The sequence below is a fragment of the Chiroxiphia lanceolata genome, chromosome 15 (assembly GCF_009829145.1).
Source record: "Chiroxiphia lanceolata isolate bChiLan1 chromosome 15, bChiLan1.pri, whole genome shotgun sequence".
NCBI classification, from domain to species: domain Eukaryota; kingdom Metazoa; phylum Chordata; class Aves; order Passeriformes; family Pipridae; genus Chiroxiphia; species Chiroxiphia lanceolata.
Window position 1 is genome coordinate 16,694,173 of NC_045651.1, and position 17,570 is coordinate 16,711,742.

General features: G+C 45.4%; 1 long non-coding RNA gene across 2 annotated transcripts; it reads right to left on the minus strand.

Annotated features, from left to right (window-relative positions):
* Positions 1-10,395: 10,395 nt before the first annotated feature.
* LOC116794442 lies at positions 10,396-15,784 on the minus strand. Of its 2 annotated transcripts, none has more exons than XR_004359798.1 (3): positions 15,340-15,784; positions 14,948-15,028; positions 10,396-10,577 (listed from the first exon to the last, which is right to left on the minus strand). It is a non-coding gene; the product is annotated as an uncharacterized LOC116794442 (long non-coding RNA). The 2 variants fall into 2 exon arrangements; XR_004359799.1 differs by lacking the exon at positions 10,396-10,577 and adding an exon at positions 14,442-14,461.
* Positions 15,785-17,570: the final 1,786 nt, after the last annotated feature.

Consider the following 17,570-nt stretch of genomic DNA (forward strand, 5'->3'; position numbering starts at 1 on the left):
TCCAACTTCACCCTTAAGCAGTGGCAACGTTAACCATCGCGCTCGGCTTCTCCGACGGGAATGTCGCTGCTCTTGCCACATAAATCAAACCCGGCTGAGAGATCAAAACCTTCAGCAGAACCAGATGGCTGCATATGGGGCAGATAATGCGAGTGCTCGCCGTGCAAGGCAGCCCTTGTGCAGCTCCTGCAGCGGCGGAGATGGGGGGAAAAATCCTTTATTCCTGCAGGTCCCCCAGTCTGTGCCGTCTGTAGGGACAGGGAGGTGCCACAGGGAAAAAACGCCCATGCCAATTAACAAGGTAAAGGCATGCAGTGCAAACATGGAGGGATGCACATTATACACTCAGGACCTGTGAATATCTGCACAAGCAATTCAAAAATGTCCTTTCCTTGCATGTTTCCAGCAGGAAAAATCCTCAAGGAAGGCATTGGCACTGGATCCCTCAGCCTCCCTCTTCCCATGGCACCTTTAAGGAGTGTCTGGGTAATCCTCCCAATTATGTGGGACTGGGCAAAAGTGTGGGAATCTTCAAGGGCATTCAGATTCCTAATTCCTAGAGTTGGTACTTGTCTCACAGAGCCTGGAAATCTGTCCTGCAACATCTAAGACAAGAGCTGTGACATTGTGGGATGTGGAGAATTAGTATAAAAGCAGACAGACAACCTAAGCATGCAAACCAGCAGGTTACTTTTAGATGGCAGATTTATTGTATGGCCTTTCCTCCACCTGGCAAGGGCCTTGGCATGCCAGTGGCACCCAGTGGTACCAGGGAAGGTGCAACCAGCTGGAGAGACCTGTCTGTGCTCTGTGCCCAGTGTACTGGTGCTGTGCCATGTCCCCACACAGTGTGGGTGGGGCTGGTACTCACCGGGGGCCACCTTCCCAGAAAAAAGCACATTTGAGGGTATGACACCAAGACTCACAGACCTGTCCCTCCCTTCCCTGGTTGCCTCTTTCTTTTGACTCTGATCCATGGACAGGAGCAAGCGAGGGCTTGCTGCTGACACGGTGATGGATGGCTGCAGGCAGAGGCTGCTACAAGGGATGAGTGACAACCTCCCAGGACACAGAGCTGATGGCAAACTGCCCAGTTTGCCAAGCTCCACTGCTAAAGAGGTGGAGCTGCAGTGCACACTGTGGACCACTCACAGGCAGCCTGATTCCAGCGGGCTCAGGCCACGGGAAAAGTGCTTTCTGGGAAGTGCACAATGTATGGAGAACTTCATGTATGTCCCTGCCCAGAGCCATCAGCAGGGACACGAGTGCATCCCACAGCAGGACCTTGTCAGAGGGAGGTGATGAGCAGGCTGGAATGGTTGCCCTCCAAAGATGGGTTGCAGGAGCTCACACTCCTTTGTAATCACTTTAAAGCACCATCAATGTCTAGTTCATTGTGTGCCAAATACTGAGCAGCCTTTTTTTAAACAAATACAAACATGATTTTTAAGGAACGGGGAAGTATTCACAGAGAGCACAGGGATGGCATTGATTTACCAACAGTTGAAACTTCAGTTCAGACTGATTTCCATTAAACATGCCAAAGGGTTTGGGTTTTTTTATGGTTTTTTCCTGAAAAAAAATCTCCATGCAATGCAAGCTCTAAGAGTTCACCAAGAACAAGGAATAAGTATGCCTCAAAGTTTTTTACTTCACTTTTCATTGTAAAGCTATTTAACATTTTATACACGGGAAATTGCTCCAAACGTCGTTTCTTTTGTACCACTTTCTTCAGAAGACTCTTGAAGCCACATTAGCAAAGCAAAAGCCACTTAAAAATAAGGGATCTTTTCTAACTCTTATGTGATACTAAAAAGAAAACAGAATAAATTGACCTCTATTCTTTCCTGAGCAGAGAAGTTGCATGGGAGCCCGCAGCACCCAGTCCACCCTGCCTAAGGGCTGGAAAAGCATCTCACTTTTTTGCCCCCTTTCTACCCTTCAACCACAGCAAAACAAAACCAGAATTTCCACCCAAAGCACTCTGCAGTCCTGGAGAGCTGGTGCCTGCTCAGGAGAAAAATAAAAAACTTTATAAATAAGGCATTTTTTTGCAAAGCACAGCCTGAATCTGCTACTTCCAGATGTCTTTGGTCTTCATGAGTCATTCCCACATTGCAATGACAAGTGTGACAAGCTGCAAAGTTTGGGACAGGGCTTAGAGAGATGAAAACCACCAGCAGTTTCAGCAAATCCAGTTGGGTACCAAGACTGAGGGATAACTTTTGCTGCAGGATTGTTGCCTCACCTGCAAAATGCCATTCCTGGGCTCACCAGCAACCCAGGGAATGACACCTGGAGCAGCAACCCCCTTCCCTCACTTCCCAACAGAGCTGCACAGGAGGGAGCCTGGTCCTTGGGGCCATCCCAATCTGTTTCTGGGTGCTGGTGGCCTCTTTCTGTCTGGGAAAGAGCAGATTTGTTCTTGTTCTTGTTCCTCATTCTGGAGCACACACAATTTCCCACCAGCCACCAAAGGCTAAGTCTCAAACATGGAACACCCATGGTTCAACAACTCTGGTAAACATTCATTTAGAGGGAGAACGTTGTTTCTGGAGTGGAAACACTTTCCTATTTCTCATCTCACTGTTCAAAAAAGTCTCCTGGTTCATGCTGAATTCAACCCTGCCGGCACTCCCCCAAAGCCACGTTATCTCCAGGTCCCACTCCCTAGCTCACTATTGCGGTGTGAAAACCCAAAGCCCTGCCCCAGCACCTTTTCTTCTCAGCTGCTCTGCAAACATTTGCCATACATCATTCATTATGCTCACAAAAAACGTGTGTGCTCCTTTCTTAAACCGCTGCCAAAGTCATCTGCAGGGGGAACTCCAGGCAGGCAGGTATGGGAATACAGAGCTTCCTGCTTGCCCAGAGTTCTTCAGAATTCCACTAGGAATTCTCATCTGTCACATCTTGCCCTGAATTTTCAGGAGCAGCCTCTGCTCTGAGCCATGCTGCATGTCCATATGGTACAAATACACTCAGTGGAAAACTGTAACACATCTTAATTGTCATCACTGTCACTTCAGAAGGGCACAACCAACTTTATGGCAAGGTCCCATTACAGCATTAAACACAGATAGCTCCTGTACAGCAGGAAAGGAAGAGAAAACTTGGGAGAAACCAAGTCATTTAATTGAAAATGCATTATCTGATTGAAAAAATATGTTTGTGCAGCAGCCCTCTGCACACAGGTGAAGTTAATGAAGAGGAGGTTCCCGGGGTACATGTGTGACTCTTTAGGCGACAGTAATCAGGCCGGGGTGCATTTCCTGGGGATTGGGAGCCAACTGAGAGGAGCTGTCGTGCCTCAGGTCATTAAGCACAGCCAGCCAGTTATCAACTGCACCAGTGTCATTACTGCTAATACCCCTGAGCAGAAAAAAGAACCTTGGCAAGCTCAAAGGGGGAGAATCCTGGGGATTTTGGCTCCTATGCACCGTTTATGGAGCTCATGGGACAGCAGGAACCTGCGTGTGAACCTGGGTGACAGAGCAAAGCATCCCAGCGATGCTGCAGAGAGCGTGTGGTGACAACACAGTTTGTAAAGGTGGGTTTTCACCAAAATAAGCAGTTTGTCACCCTGAGGAATCCTCAGACATCATTTTCTTTCCCTGTGGCCACTGGAAAAGGACTTTTGCTTTCACTGTCCTACAGCCAGAATGACGTGGTTTGTTCATCCCTGAGTTTGTTCCCTTAAAGAAGTGCTGTAAGAGCCTTCAGAAATGGTTTAGGAGAGGCAGCGACTGCTAATTTAACTATGCTTTTTTAGTAAATACCAGAGTAAATAGACATAAATGTATAGTGTTTAAACAGCAACAGCCCTAAGGCATAAGTAAATCATCTTTATCCTCTTTTAACTAAACGGTTTCTGAGGGGTAGGGAGGGTTTTGCACATAAATATGCATCTTAACAAATATTCAGCAGAATCCTTTGAATTTATGTCCTTCTTACGCAAAGAGAAAAAGGAGTCTTCCAACTCCCAAGGCTTTCAGGGATGAGAGGAGGGGCAAGCACAAGGCTGCACGACGGAAAGCTGCGCTTGGCTCAGCAAAGAAATGTGCTCACTGGTCACAGTGTGGGTTCCACTGAGCCCAGGGGACCTGCCAGGGACATGGTGTGGCAGGGTGGCTCCTCACCATGGTGTGCACCCCTGAGAGCTGAGCTGTGCCCAACCTGCAGATGGTATCAGCACATGTACTCCTCATCTATCAGTGTGAAATCTGATGTGAGTCCCGGCCCAAACATCGCTCCTCGGGCTATAATTAAGCAGAAGTCTTTTTGCTGGTTTGCAATCTGATTTTAGGAAGAGGAATAATGAGACTGGCGTTGGAGTCTCCGAGTGGCTTTGATGGGAGCGTATTTGCACCACAGAATCACACCCCAAAACTGCAGGAGCGGCTTCTTAAACATGCAAGACCATTTACCTGAGCCTTATTCATCTTTTACCATGTTTTATTTATCTTTAGCAAAGTAAAGGGATGCTTCACAAACAAAATTATAATGACTAGTGCTTAAACAACCCATTTGATCCTGCAAGCTCCCCGAGCGTTTTCCTCACTCCCACCACTCCCAGCCCAAACTCCCGAGGCATGAAGAGGTGCAGACACCTACTGCTGTGCAGAGGAGTGCTGGTGCCACCCCGTGATCCAGCCCCAGTTTTGGGCATCTCTAACAGAAGGATCTCTGCACAACTGCAGGTTTTCACCAGCTCTTCAAAGACTGTCTCTGCTTTTCCCCCATTCCTCACTTTTCTGGGGAAGCTTGCTGGGGAGATGGTGAGGCTTTGGAGGAGAAAGTTCCTGGGGATTTTAGGAACAGGACATGGGTTGCCTAACTGAGCCTTATTTCTGTCCTGTGGAATAGTTGCCACAGCTCTGTGGTTTTCTAGAGGGTGACCATGGCCAAAGGAAGCCCCTCTCTCAACATCTGGTGAGGGAAGGTCTCTCCAGAGAGCCAACACACTCCTGCGGGATGCTCCACTCCTACAGCTGGAGGGGGACCATCAGGGACTGGGTGTGATGAGGTGGTCTCCTGCTCCTGCTTGCATCCCGAGTCCAGGGACACTGGTTTCTCTCTACCTTCATTAACAAGCAGCACTAATGGCCAGGGGTCAGGGCAGGGGGATGTCAAACAGATGCTGAGCCCCCAGTGAACCTTGGTGCAGTGTGAGGCCCTCAAGTGCACGTGTTGCCAAGAATGAAGAATGCTTCCCAACAGGAGTGACACCATCTGAAACCCCATCAAAGTTTAAAAGTCTTCACAAACATGAAGAGTAGATGGATATTTAAAAATGTAGTTGCAAGCAAAAAGGAAAAGAGGTGAAAGGGAGCTTTGTCTTGGGCAGTCCCTGGCTCCAGAGCACTGTGTTACCAGTGCTCTTGAACGCAGTCTCCAGCCTTGTCCAGCAAAACCTGAGTGCAGCCTGGTGGCCCCTCAAAACTCCTGGCATGGATTATCTGTCCTCCAGGAAAGCCTGCTGATAAATCAGTCAGTGAGACCCATTTTCTTTCTGGGGCTCAGTAATTGTTACAGTCCCTCCCCGCGCAGTGAGGGCTGGGTTTCTCATTAGCATCTCAGAGAGCCGAAAGATGTGTAAACAGGTGTAGCTACAGAGTTTCCTACTGGGTACACATCTGAGGAGGCTCCAGAGCATAAATTACTCTTTCTAAAGTCAGTTTTAAATCATGCTCACTAACAGCCATCTCCTTGATCATTGCTCCTAGGATGGCAACAGGAGTTTCACATATGGTTTGAGTGAAGCATGAGCCCTTCAATGGCTCCACATCCACCTGTTTCAGATTGTGTCATAGGTATGTGCTTAAGCATTTCATTAACATTTCCCTTTTTTAATACTAACCCAAGCCATGCTAGCTCTGCCCATGCATCTGGAAGTTTGCAGCAGAGATGCAACATGCACCCAAACCTGCCGCATTCTGGAGGCAGCAGGGTGTGAAGCCAGTGGGTGAGCAAGGCAGCTCTGAAATATTCCTGCTGAGAACTGGATGTTTTGTCCTATTTAAATGAAATAGGGACTCTGTGGATGCAGGATGTGCAGTTTTGAAGACCCAGTCCTAAAGGAACAGATTTTTAGGTGTCATCATTCCCCTGTGAAACACACGCTCTGCTCAGGGATCTCAGCTGCATTTCAGGGTAAGCTCTGCAAGGACATATCCAGGTTGCTGCTTCTCCCTCATCAGAGCAGAACTGCACCCCACCTCCTTTATTTTGTGAGATAGGAGGGTCCTTGCTATTTTACAATTGCTCTAGAAAAACCAGTATAGTACCAGGGGCTGAAAGAGCCACCCATAGCCTTTGATCCACGAACAGCAGTGTTATCCAGCAGCACGGCTCCGAAGCCTGGCTGGGAGCTGAACAGGTTTTAGCATGTTTTTTTTCATCTCATTTTTTGTCTCCTTTCATTTGGAAGCTCAACTGTCAAGATTAAACCATCCACCTGTGTGGCATACCCCAGCATGGCTGAACTTGATAGATCTGCACAGTTGGATTCTGCAGCAAAGATCACAGACCTGAGTCGTACACATTGAGAATAGTCTACTAATCTTTCCTCCCTCCACTCCTCCCACCACCAAAAAAAACCAGAAAAACCCAAACATGTGTTATTCCTTACGGTGCTTTCTCTTTAAGGTATCTCCTGTCAGCAATGTCATGATGGGAATTCTCAGTGGAAGTCTTTGAAAAACTATATTGCTGTTGTTATCTCATGTCTTACACACAGCACGTTGAAGGGGTTGAGGAGAGAAATGTGCAAAAAATTATTTGGAAGGGGAAAAGAAGAGAAAAGTTAGCTATGCAAGACACAGGCAGGGTGTTCCACGCCTGAAATCTCCAAGTACAGCTTGGAAAGGGTGAAGACCTGTGCAGAAAAGGGAAGGGAAATGCAGGACTGGTGCAGGGTGAAGCGGACACAAGCACCAGGTTGTGCTGCAGGGAAGCCCAAAGATGAAGGCTTCTGCACAGAGAATCCTTATGCATTTTAGAGCAAGACAACCATCTGCACAGTGCTGCCCTCCTTCCATGGGAAAACACGACAGAAATGGCATGAGCTGCTCCAGGACCTTAAACCCATCCTGAGAGAAACCTTGACATTCAGCCTCCTCAGTTCTGGGCTTGGAGTAACACATATTTCTCAACATTTCCTCCACACGGTGTTTTCTCCCTTTTGGTCTCCAGTGTTACCACCTGCTACATAATTTTAGCTGCAAAATCTGGTGCATTCAAGTCCACCTTCAAACTTGTGTTACAGTGCTCATGGCATCAAGTTCTGTATCCGATCTCCTTTCCATTCCTCAACCCAGGCTGTTGCCCCTTAATCTTTTATTCTTACCTCATCTGTTGAACAAATGTCACAGCCACAGTTATTAGAAATATTTGAACCTGACAGCTGCAAATACTCAGAGGTAACTATATGTGCACAGAACTATAATTAGTTGGAGCATTTAATTTTGTTTTTAAATCACTGACATCCAGTATTGGAATCTCTGCAGACACAGACATTGATACAGACAGTGTGACTTGGGGAGCTTTACGGTCATTTATTTTCCATGTATGAAAGGATAACAGATACACTCTGCCTACAATGACATATATTGTGCTGCACAAGAAGAAATTTTTGCTCACTAAAGCTCAGACCACGATACCTCCGCTCAGACCAGCTTCAGCCATGATACCACACTGACTGCAGCAGTCTAAAATTACCCCTGAGTGAGCAGGAACTACAGGCTTGGGCTGAAAAAAAAATTAGTGCATAATAATTACTTAGTGATCGCTGCAGGGCACACTAAAAACATCAGCTGGAATCTCAGACGTTGCTTGAAGTAGGTGTCTCTCATCACTCCTGTCTTATGGAGGGTCAAGACACAGAAGATACCCATTTTGCTCAAGGCAAAGAGATGAGGTTTTGAGTCTACAAGCCCCAGCCTTGCATCTCATTATTCAAAGCAGTTATGAGTTCCTTGGGATTGGCAGAAAATAACAATTTCTAATTTGTTGCACCTCCTGCAGTTTGATTTCTCTGGTCAGATGCAGCTTCCTCCAAAGCTTCAGACCACCACCCCACCACCCTCTTTGTACCCAATAAATCCAGGGAATTTATCTTTCTTTGTCTTAGAGCCAGAGAAGAGCAGAGATGCTCAGAGCAGAACTTCTCCAAACAGCCCATCCTTAAATAATCCAAATCAAACTTACAAGGAAACCCCATTTCCTCTCCCAGTTCAACACATTCTTCTCTTTGTTGTTTCCCGACAAATCCTTTGAGAACTAGGACATCACATGTAAATATCTGGTCATCTCTGCCTCTACATTCCTGACTGATGTAGCTGTATGGGTTACATAATGTTGCTTTGGGTTTCTAATTGTGAGATTGACTGGTTTACTTGAAGAGAATTCACTTGAAGTAATACAAGAAAGAAGATGAAGAAGCAGCAGCCTATAAAATCATTATATCCTAGTAGTTTTATTGATAAGGATTAGGAGAAATAGCTGGAAGACAGAGAGGGAATCATATTTAGCTCAGATAATAAAATTATATGAGCTGCCATTTTCATAATGTTAAACAAGACCTGAGGGAAGCTTAACTTAAAAGATTACACAGGTGGATTCTTTTCCTTTGGAGAACATGAAAGATTATTGTAAATGCCTTTTTACACAGCTGCCTCTTCAAACACAGTCCCAAGAAATTAGCCAAACAGCCATTTTTCACAGCACGGCCTGACACACACAGCAGTGTGGGATGGAGCCCTTATTGCTGCTTCTGCTCAAAGCAGGGCCCAGAGATGCTTGTTTTGCACATTATAAGTTGTACATTATAAGCTCCTTGCCACTGTCCTGCATCCCATGACTCAGGCACTGAAGAGCCTGGTTTGTGAGGCTCCAGGGGCACCCCCAGCCGTGGGTGTCATGCTGATGGACAGAGCCAGGGGATAAATATGTGATGACATATTAAGATATATCACGTACCCACTGCCCTTGGAACAGGGTTCTGCACTCAGGTAATACCTGCAGGCAGGGGTCCTTCTTTTCCCAGAAAAAAAGGAGCACCAATGAGCAAGGCACAAATGAGGAGAAGGAGAAAGGAGCTCTCAGTGCCCTCCCAACACATGCTGCTGCTGCTGGCTACCAGGGGTTTAATTCATTTAACAAAGCTAGGACAAATGGTTGGATAGAATGTATCCAGGCTTGATTGAAATAAGCAGTTTGACCCCCACCCCGAGACTTTGCTGCTCAATAACCCACTTTTTTTCGATCATATTCTGTCAAAATGCTCCAGCTGAGCTCTTGGTTTAGGTATTCTAGTCCTTGGTTTAGCAGAAGTTCAGTCATATAGAAAGCAAGCAAGTCTCACCTAAAATGAGAGATGAAGCTTACAATTTGAAAACAAGGTGGAGAAAAATAGCAACTTTTCTGTCCTAGGAACAGAAGAAATTCCCAAACAGTCATTTCCCTGGGCTGGGGAATTTGTTTTGATTTTTACCTTGATGTTCACTAACTGAAAGCACGAAGATCCAAAGCCTATGATGAGAGCAATAACCATTCCAAGACATTTACAAATGACCCTCTTAACTGTTTATGAGACATTATCTGAGGTAAAGCAGAGTAGGAGAAATAAACTTGAAGTAGGAAGAGCTGGCTCGCCTCCCAGATGGAGCATGATAAAGCACCACTGTCAGTGTTTCTTCTCAGTTTTATGGCAGCCTTTAACTGCTTGGTGTTTAGGATTTTTTATCAGAAAACGGAAAGGAGAAGGAATGGATCCAAAGCAAAGAGGTTTTCACAAACAATATTCTCCAAATGACTTTATGTGAGCAGATACTGTGTTGTCTGGCTATCAAGATAACACCATTTATTTTTTTACTTGCCACAGCAGCCTGCTGCTCAGATTCCCGGTCCTGGGATGTACAAGGAATTCCTGAGCACAGCAATAAATTTTCAAAGGGATCTGGATGACCCCGCTGCTTCTTTCCTATTAGAAAATATCCTGAACAAAGTCGATCTCTGGTCAGATTTACCTCATCAAAAAGATTTCTACTGTCTCTCTTAAACAGTGTGTTAGTTGTCGGTTCCCATATTTAGCAAAGCTCTCTGGATTTTGTTCATCTCCCCTAAAAGGTTAATGAATGGCCCTTCATGGAACCATGGGAATGGGATAATTTTTTTATACAGAAAGCTCTCCTGGAAGTTGAAATTATATAAAAACTACCTCACTTCTTAATTTTCCTTAGCCCAAAGTATAAATAACCTTAAACCAAAATTTTTCACTGTCCCTTCACAATATTTTCAACACTACTTTGAGAAAAAAAAAAAAGGGTAAAACTCAATTGTTCCAGTTTATTCATTGTGTTGGACATATTGGATGAAAAGCTTCATGTTTCTCTATTCCAGTTTTATAAAAACTTTATTGAAATCATTGTCAAATTTACAGAGTGAACAGAGTTTTGACAAACAAAAATGCCTAGATGCATTTAAATAACATTTTTGTCATGCTTCCTCATTCTTCTCATGCTTCCTTGCTTTCTCGTGCAACTTGGAAATGCGTCAAGGAAACGCATTAAAGAAATCTGGCAAACGGGGGAAAAAAAATAAAATACTTCAGAAACAGAAGACTTCAGATCATACTTTACACATAAGCAGAGGGCTTGGGTTTTCCACCCCACTGATGCTCACAGCACCTTCCCTGTCACATTCCATGAGGTGCCAGCAGGACCAAGGGATGGGTCATGGGAGGAGCAGAGCTGAGGGAAGTGCTGGAAATCCTTCCACCTTCTCTGATTGAGGCTGAAATCAGTTCATGAGGACAGAGCCAAAGAGCTGAGGAAACTCCATGTCTCGGCACACCTGGAGCCAGTTTTTGGTTGGATCCAACATCAGAGGCTTCTGCCAAGTCTGGTGTAAATTTATCATCAGCTCTCTTAAAACCAGTTTTCTTCTTATCCCTCATTGATTGGTTGGGTTTAGCTCCCTCAGACCGAGCTACTGTCCAGAGGTAAATGGGGAAAAACCACTTCTCTTGGAGAATTTACCTGAGGGTAAAGCACTTTGTGGTCTGTTGCAGCAAATGATGGGTTAGAGAATAAAAAAACCAGCCATTCCCATGCCATTAATGCTCTCAGTCACTTTGCTGCATGACACACTCCCACAGCTGAGTCTTTCTTTCTCATGGATAAACTACATCCCTCGGAGCAGCATCGCTCCTGATTTCCACCAGGACAGCTGAGCTCAGGCTCTGATCCAACAGCAACTTCTTTTATCAGCGTGGGGCTGCCCCAAGTGAGCTCTGTGCTTTGCAGCACGGGCTCCTGGCAAGCTTTGGGTCACCCACATGGCTCCCGTGGTGGATGGGCACACACAGCCCACCCGGGGATGGGATCGGGATGCCCCAGGGCTGCACAGCCATGTGGGAGCACACGGGGTCTATGTCAGTGGCAGGGCTACTGCTCCAGCCACACACCAGATGCTGGAAATCCTGGATAAATATGTAAAATCCCCTAATTCCACTGGTATAAAATTTCCAGGCAGAAAAAAGAAGACGTGTCCAGGGAAACGGTGCAGCAGCCTGGACTTCAAGCCTTCTGTTCCAGGGATTTCAGAAAGCCCTGAATCAAAATTTCCACTAACACCATTTAAAAATATACCCTCCCCAGCCTGCAGGAACCCAAGTGAAGAGCTAAGAATTATTTGAGTGCACAGCAAGGAAAAAAAAGTCCCAGCCAGGCCCTGAAGGATCAGAACAGGTTTGGGGATCAAGGAGAGGAAAGTGATGCCATCTCTGCAGTGGTGGGATTTCCCTGCAGAGATACAATCCTGCTGGACTTTGCATCTTCCCCACACACACAGCCTCACCACCACACCACACATTTTAACTCACTCCAGTTTCTCTCCCGTTGAACCAGAGCTGCCCTAAGTCATATTGCAGCACGTTTGACCCTGTTTTTCTTCTTTGTTTTCACCTCCTAGTTGTGTTTTTCTCCAGATGAGAATAAAGTTCATGGAAATGCTTATGTGAACATACTCTTCAAACAGAAGTGACTAGAAATGTTCATTCATTGCACACCTTTTAGCTGCCTAGGCAAGGAATAAGTTTTTTCCCAAGTCCAGCCACCCAGTAAGAGATTAAGAAACAAATTTCTCTAAGATTTTAAATTGTGATTCTTCTGCCTTCATTATTTGCTGGTAGAATAAAACATAGCATCCAACTGTGAGGAAAGCAGTAAATCCTTATACTTAGCACAATCCCATTCCAAGCAAACCCCCAAGATCTGCACCACTTTTGAGCACAGCCTAATGGCTGCAAACACTGTTTTAAGTGTCTCAGCACATCTCCACTGAAAAAGAAAACGAACTACTTTGTTTGAGATCTGTGAGTTTGCACCGAGCAAGCTGATGCCTCTGTAAAATATGTCCCACTGCCCAAAGCCCATTGTTTGGGTACCAAAAGCTCTAAGTATTTTGGGTACCAAATGCAGCCCTGAGCCTGGGATAACTCATTTAGAGCAGGAACATGCTGTCCATCTTCGCTGCCTCTGACTTGCTGTTTGCTTGTGTAGGTCTTGCTCAAGGGTATCTGCACCACAACCCTCTGCACAGACTAGATGTCTTTCCCAGACTACACATCTTTCCCAGGGCAGCAAAGTTAACCTCAGTAAAAAGGAAAAAAGGTCGGAAAATCTCTTTCACAACGTGATGCAACTTTACAATTTTTGATTCACGTCATCCAGCACGAGGGTTTTTTGGACATGGAAGTGCTGTTCCCCATTTGCCTCTTAGAGCAAAATGAAAGGAGAGCCTGTGATGCTCACAGTGTGCTGCTCACGGATTGATGCTGAGAAGAGCAACTTGTAAAATAAAAATGGGGGCTTAAAAAATAAAATAGCTTGACAAGGAAATACTTGAGCTGCCTAAAACAGATTTATTTATACTTTTTGGCAAAGATCTCGTTTTAATTGGGGTTAATATTCACGTGAGCCTGGAACTATATAATATTATCCAATAATACAGAGAATCTGACACCAAAACACGTCACAGCACGTATTATATTTGCATTTGCCAGGCACGGAATCCCATAAATTGTTGTCTGATAAAGGTCTGCAGTTCAATGGACAAGACTTTAAACAATTTGCAGGGGATTATGGATTTCGACATACAACATTCAGTCACGGTTCTTCGTAATCAGATGGTCTAGTGGGAAAGGGAATTAAGCCTCCAAAGCAGAGCCTGGCCTGAGGCTCTGTTGAACTTGAGAACAGTGCCTTCCAAACCTGGGCCATCCTCCACGAGAGCCTGACAGCCTCGGTATTCAAACCTCCCAAGGAAGGTGAAGCTGATGGAGGTGTCTCTGAAGATAGGACACAAATCACCTCACAGCTCCAAAGATCCAAGAGGATGTGCAATGTACTGCATCCACGATGCCATCTGGGGACAGAGGAGATTGAGATTTTATGGCAGTTGCTCATGTTTCCCATAAAACTCAGAGCTCCCACGGGGTGACTCAGGAGGAAGCAAGGGGCAATTGCAAGTTATTTCCCTGGAAACAGAGACCTGAACTGGAAAAGGATTCAGCAGCACCACTGCAGGACCAAAAAGCAGAAACAGGGATGGAAATGCTCCTCGGGGTATCAGCCCAAATACCCAGAACTCCTGAAAGATTCAGGAAGCTCTGATACAATAGTCAGTGACACTGTGCTCTCTACCAGCACTGCAGCACACATGGGGCACAGTGGAAAATTTTCAGGCTCGTTATCAAAAAGGAGGGTTGAGTAATCCAGCACTGGCACCTAATGCTGCAGCGTGGGAGCTGATCCCAGCCAGCGTGCCCTGGGCTCTGCCACCACCCTGCAAGAGGGATGCTCAGCCTCCCTGGAGCACCTTTTTTCCAGGTCATGTCCCAGACTCTGAGGAAAAATGTGAATGAACTCCCTATTTTTTCCTCATGCTTCATTTGGTTTAGTCTAGGCTGGGTCTTGTGGACCTGGTGGCTCTCCCAAGGGGGTGGTCGTGGGGAAATGGGGACCAGCCTCACCTTGGAGAAGCACAAAGCCTTGGCAGCCAAGCCTACTTGAAAATGTCATGAAATCATGGTTCCAGGCAGGAAGACCAGCTCTGGGGCTCAAGTTGTGAGCTCAGTTATACTGACCCTCTGCTAACAGTCATAATTAGGGGTTGTGGATCATTGCCAGGAGCACGTGCAAAGAACCCAGTAAAACCCAAGTGTGTCAGGGTTTGGAATTGTGCCGTCACAGAGCATTTCAGGAAAGAATGCACTTAATGGAATGAAATGGTAGAAAAGGAATAAAAGCAGGTGTTGCTTTCACACAGGTCTCTGCACACATTGAGGGCAATAAGAAAAACAGGGATGAAAAGATGGACCTGTGCAGGTATACCTGGAAATGAGGACTAATCTAACTACCTTAGACTGTCCTTGTCTAGGTCTGTTGTCTTGGAGCTGCTGAAAAGAGCAGCAAAACATACAGCCTTGAAGATCTTGAATGTCAGCCTGGACACCAAGGTTATGCTCAGCTCTTTCCAAAATTTCCACAGGATCATTATCTTTTCCCCTTCTTTCTATGGAGAGTGCTGGAAACCACTTAAAAGAGTGTGTGCTGAACGTGTGCAGTAAGACCAAAGCTTTCCAAGTGAACTGAGTGCTGGCAACACAATCCAGGTTGGGAGCAGTGGGAATTGCTCTGCTCCATTTAATAAGAGTAGAAGAGCACCACATCAGTAGTACAAACAGCCCTGCATCCCACTGCCAGGAATCTCTGCTGGCAAAGGAAGGAAAAGAAAGAGAGGCTCAAAAGAAGCCGTGCACATACTTGCACCCCATGCTATGGCAATATCTGGCTCAAGATATTTTAATCTCTGGTTCAAGATATTTTAATCTCTGGTTCAAGATATTTTAATCTCTTTCATGATTAAGAAGCATAGTACTCACAGGCTGATTTTTGTTTTCTCCTTGGGGTCTTGCTCTTTCTCTGTCTTGCAAACAAAGGGACCCATTATCTTCAGAGGGACCCTGTGAGCTCCCACACAGCACAGAGCAGAGCAAGTGAGGAATTCCGTGGAAGTCCACAGGTAAAAAGTCCAAAAGAGATTGAAAGTCAAGGGTGTTCAGCCTCCCTCTGCACTTCTAAACACTCATCAAATCATACTGGCCAAGCTTTATAAATATTTATCAGTTTTCTGATTTAAGCAAAGGCAAGGTTTGGTTTTCTGTTCCTCCAAAACACCAGGAGTTACACTAAGCTGCAAATTCACATGGAAGGGGAATTTTGATTTTGCACTGAATGGCAAGAGTAAAGCAAGTGTTAAACAAAAGACACTGACCTGCTTTTCCCCAGTAATAGTAAAGTCATCTCACTTCCCTTCTGCTGTACACATTGCCTTGTACAAGTATTTAAATCCTCTGATGTGAGACCTGATATTGTTCACTGGGACAGCTCAGATATGGGGCATGGCAGGGGTTGGAATAAAACAACAAGAAATTAAAGTGCATCCTGAGAAATAAAAAGATGTTTCCTTTTATCATCTGAAAATGAAATTAATCTGATATAAGAGCTGCCTGGAACAACTCTTGACAGCTACCAACAACCCCTACAACAGCTAGTGCAGAGCATTTTGAAATGGGATACAGTGACATCCATTTTACTGATGGGCTCCTGAGGCAAAAAAGGCAAGAAGTGACAGTCCACACACTCAGCCTGGAGAGCAACTGAATCTGGGGGCTTTGCAGGTGTAAAACCACCACAGAAGATTGACACATCCTCCTCACCTTACCAGAGCTCCATGGAAGTTTTGTGGAGCAGAACTGACACCTGTGTTAACTTCTATGACATCAGTGATGGGAATGAGGCCATGTCAGTATAAATTAGTATTAGAGATGTGAGTCAAGCCTTGTAGGTAAAAGCCTTGAAATTCTTATCTCTGATCCACCTGTCAGCATGAAAAACAAAATGGTCAACAAGCATGAAATCCAGCTTCTTAGCTACTTTTGGCTGTGAATTTAGAGTAATGAATACTATAACTATTAAATGATTAATGCAGGTCTTCCAAATAGTCATGGAGCTGGAGGCCATGAGGATTTTTTAATACTGCTTGAGATTTTTCACTGAAATTTTAAGTTTTTGCTGACTAATGACTTAAAAGTTCATTTAATAATTCCACCATACAGAAATGGCACTAAGGAGAAGTGCACACTTCTCAGCCATCCACTTGCCTGGACAAGGGGCAGGGGTGACCTTAGTCCTGCCTGGACCAGTGTTGGTCCCTGAGGGAGGACACTCGGGAGCTTTCACATCCCTGATGCTTCCAGCCATTTGGACACTCCCCATTTGGGGCTTGCAGTGAGCCTGGGACACAGAGCTCATTTCCAAATTGGCTCCAACACCTGATTTCCTTATTGGTGCCATAACAGCCAGGCATTCCTTACTATTCTTCTTCTTGTTTTTTTAACATTATTAATTGTCCCCATTGACAGTTCTAAAGGGTTGGTTGGGTTTTTTTTTTTCCCCTCTGATAAGACAAACACGTTTGAATCAAACAAGCCTTGACAAATGCTGGAGATACACACTGTGCTGAAATAATGAGGCAGCTCTTTCACACAGCACCACAATATGTATGGACAAGTTGTTGCACTGGAGCAGTATGAGCTTGTCAGATTACAGTGAAACGGTATTCATTGAAAGAATAGGTACAAGGAAGAACAGCAGAAAGTATTCTGCTGTACAAACATGCAGCCAAGCAAAACCTTTGGAAGAACAGGACACAAGCAACACTGAACCATTTTCTTTACAATACTGCCTGATGTCAATAATGCCGCCCACAAGACATTGAAATGTTTTCCTGCAAAAGAGAAAAGCAGTAATTAAACCTCAAATTTAGTCAGGCCCAGATACACAAAACAGAGAGGATCAATAGCTGCCAGTGGCTGCTGCTTTCCAAACCATAAACCTGAAACAAGTAAAATAACAAACATGTTAAAATACATGGGTTTATAGCAAATGTAGACAGAAGTATACGAAGTTACACTTCCCAAATCAGTGAATTGACTTGTGTGTATTCTTAATAATGTTAATTTGCTAAAATCAGGGAAAGGAAAGCGTGACAGTCGTCCTTCCCACCTGTCATGAGCTTGAACATGTGTGTACATAACATGGGCAACCACCTTCACAAAGCACGAGGCAGCCTGACTCACTCTGTCAACAGAACTCCCCAACTTCATAATTATAAGGAGGTGCCAGTTTCATGCTATTCAAAGTGTATTTTGAAGGGTAAATGCTTTCTGGACTGACAGCAGACCTGCCTGAGTCACTGGCCAGGCTGTGCCCAGCTGTGCCCGTGGTGCCCACAGCTCTGCCATGGGCTGGCTGCATGACAGGAAGGAGTAATGCGCTGTGTCCAGCTGGGAGCCTCCTCTTCCACCCCTGTACCACCACAAGACTAAGCCCAGGCAGCTATACCCACCTGGTGCCCCTGGCAGTGCCCTCCCCCGTGCCCTGCCCCTGTGCACAGCCCTGGGTGGGTGTTTCAGCAGGAACAGGCTTGCAGGGAGCTCCTGC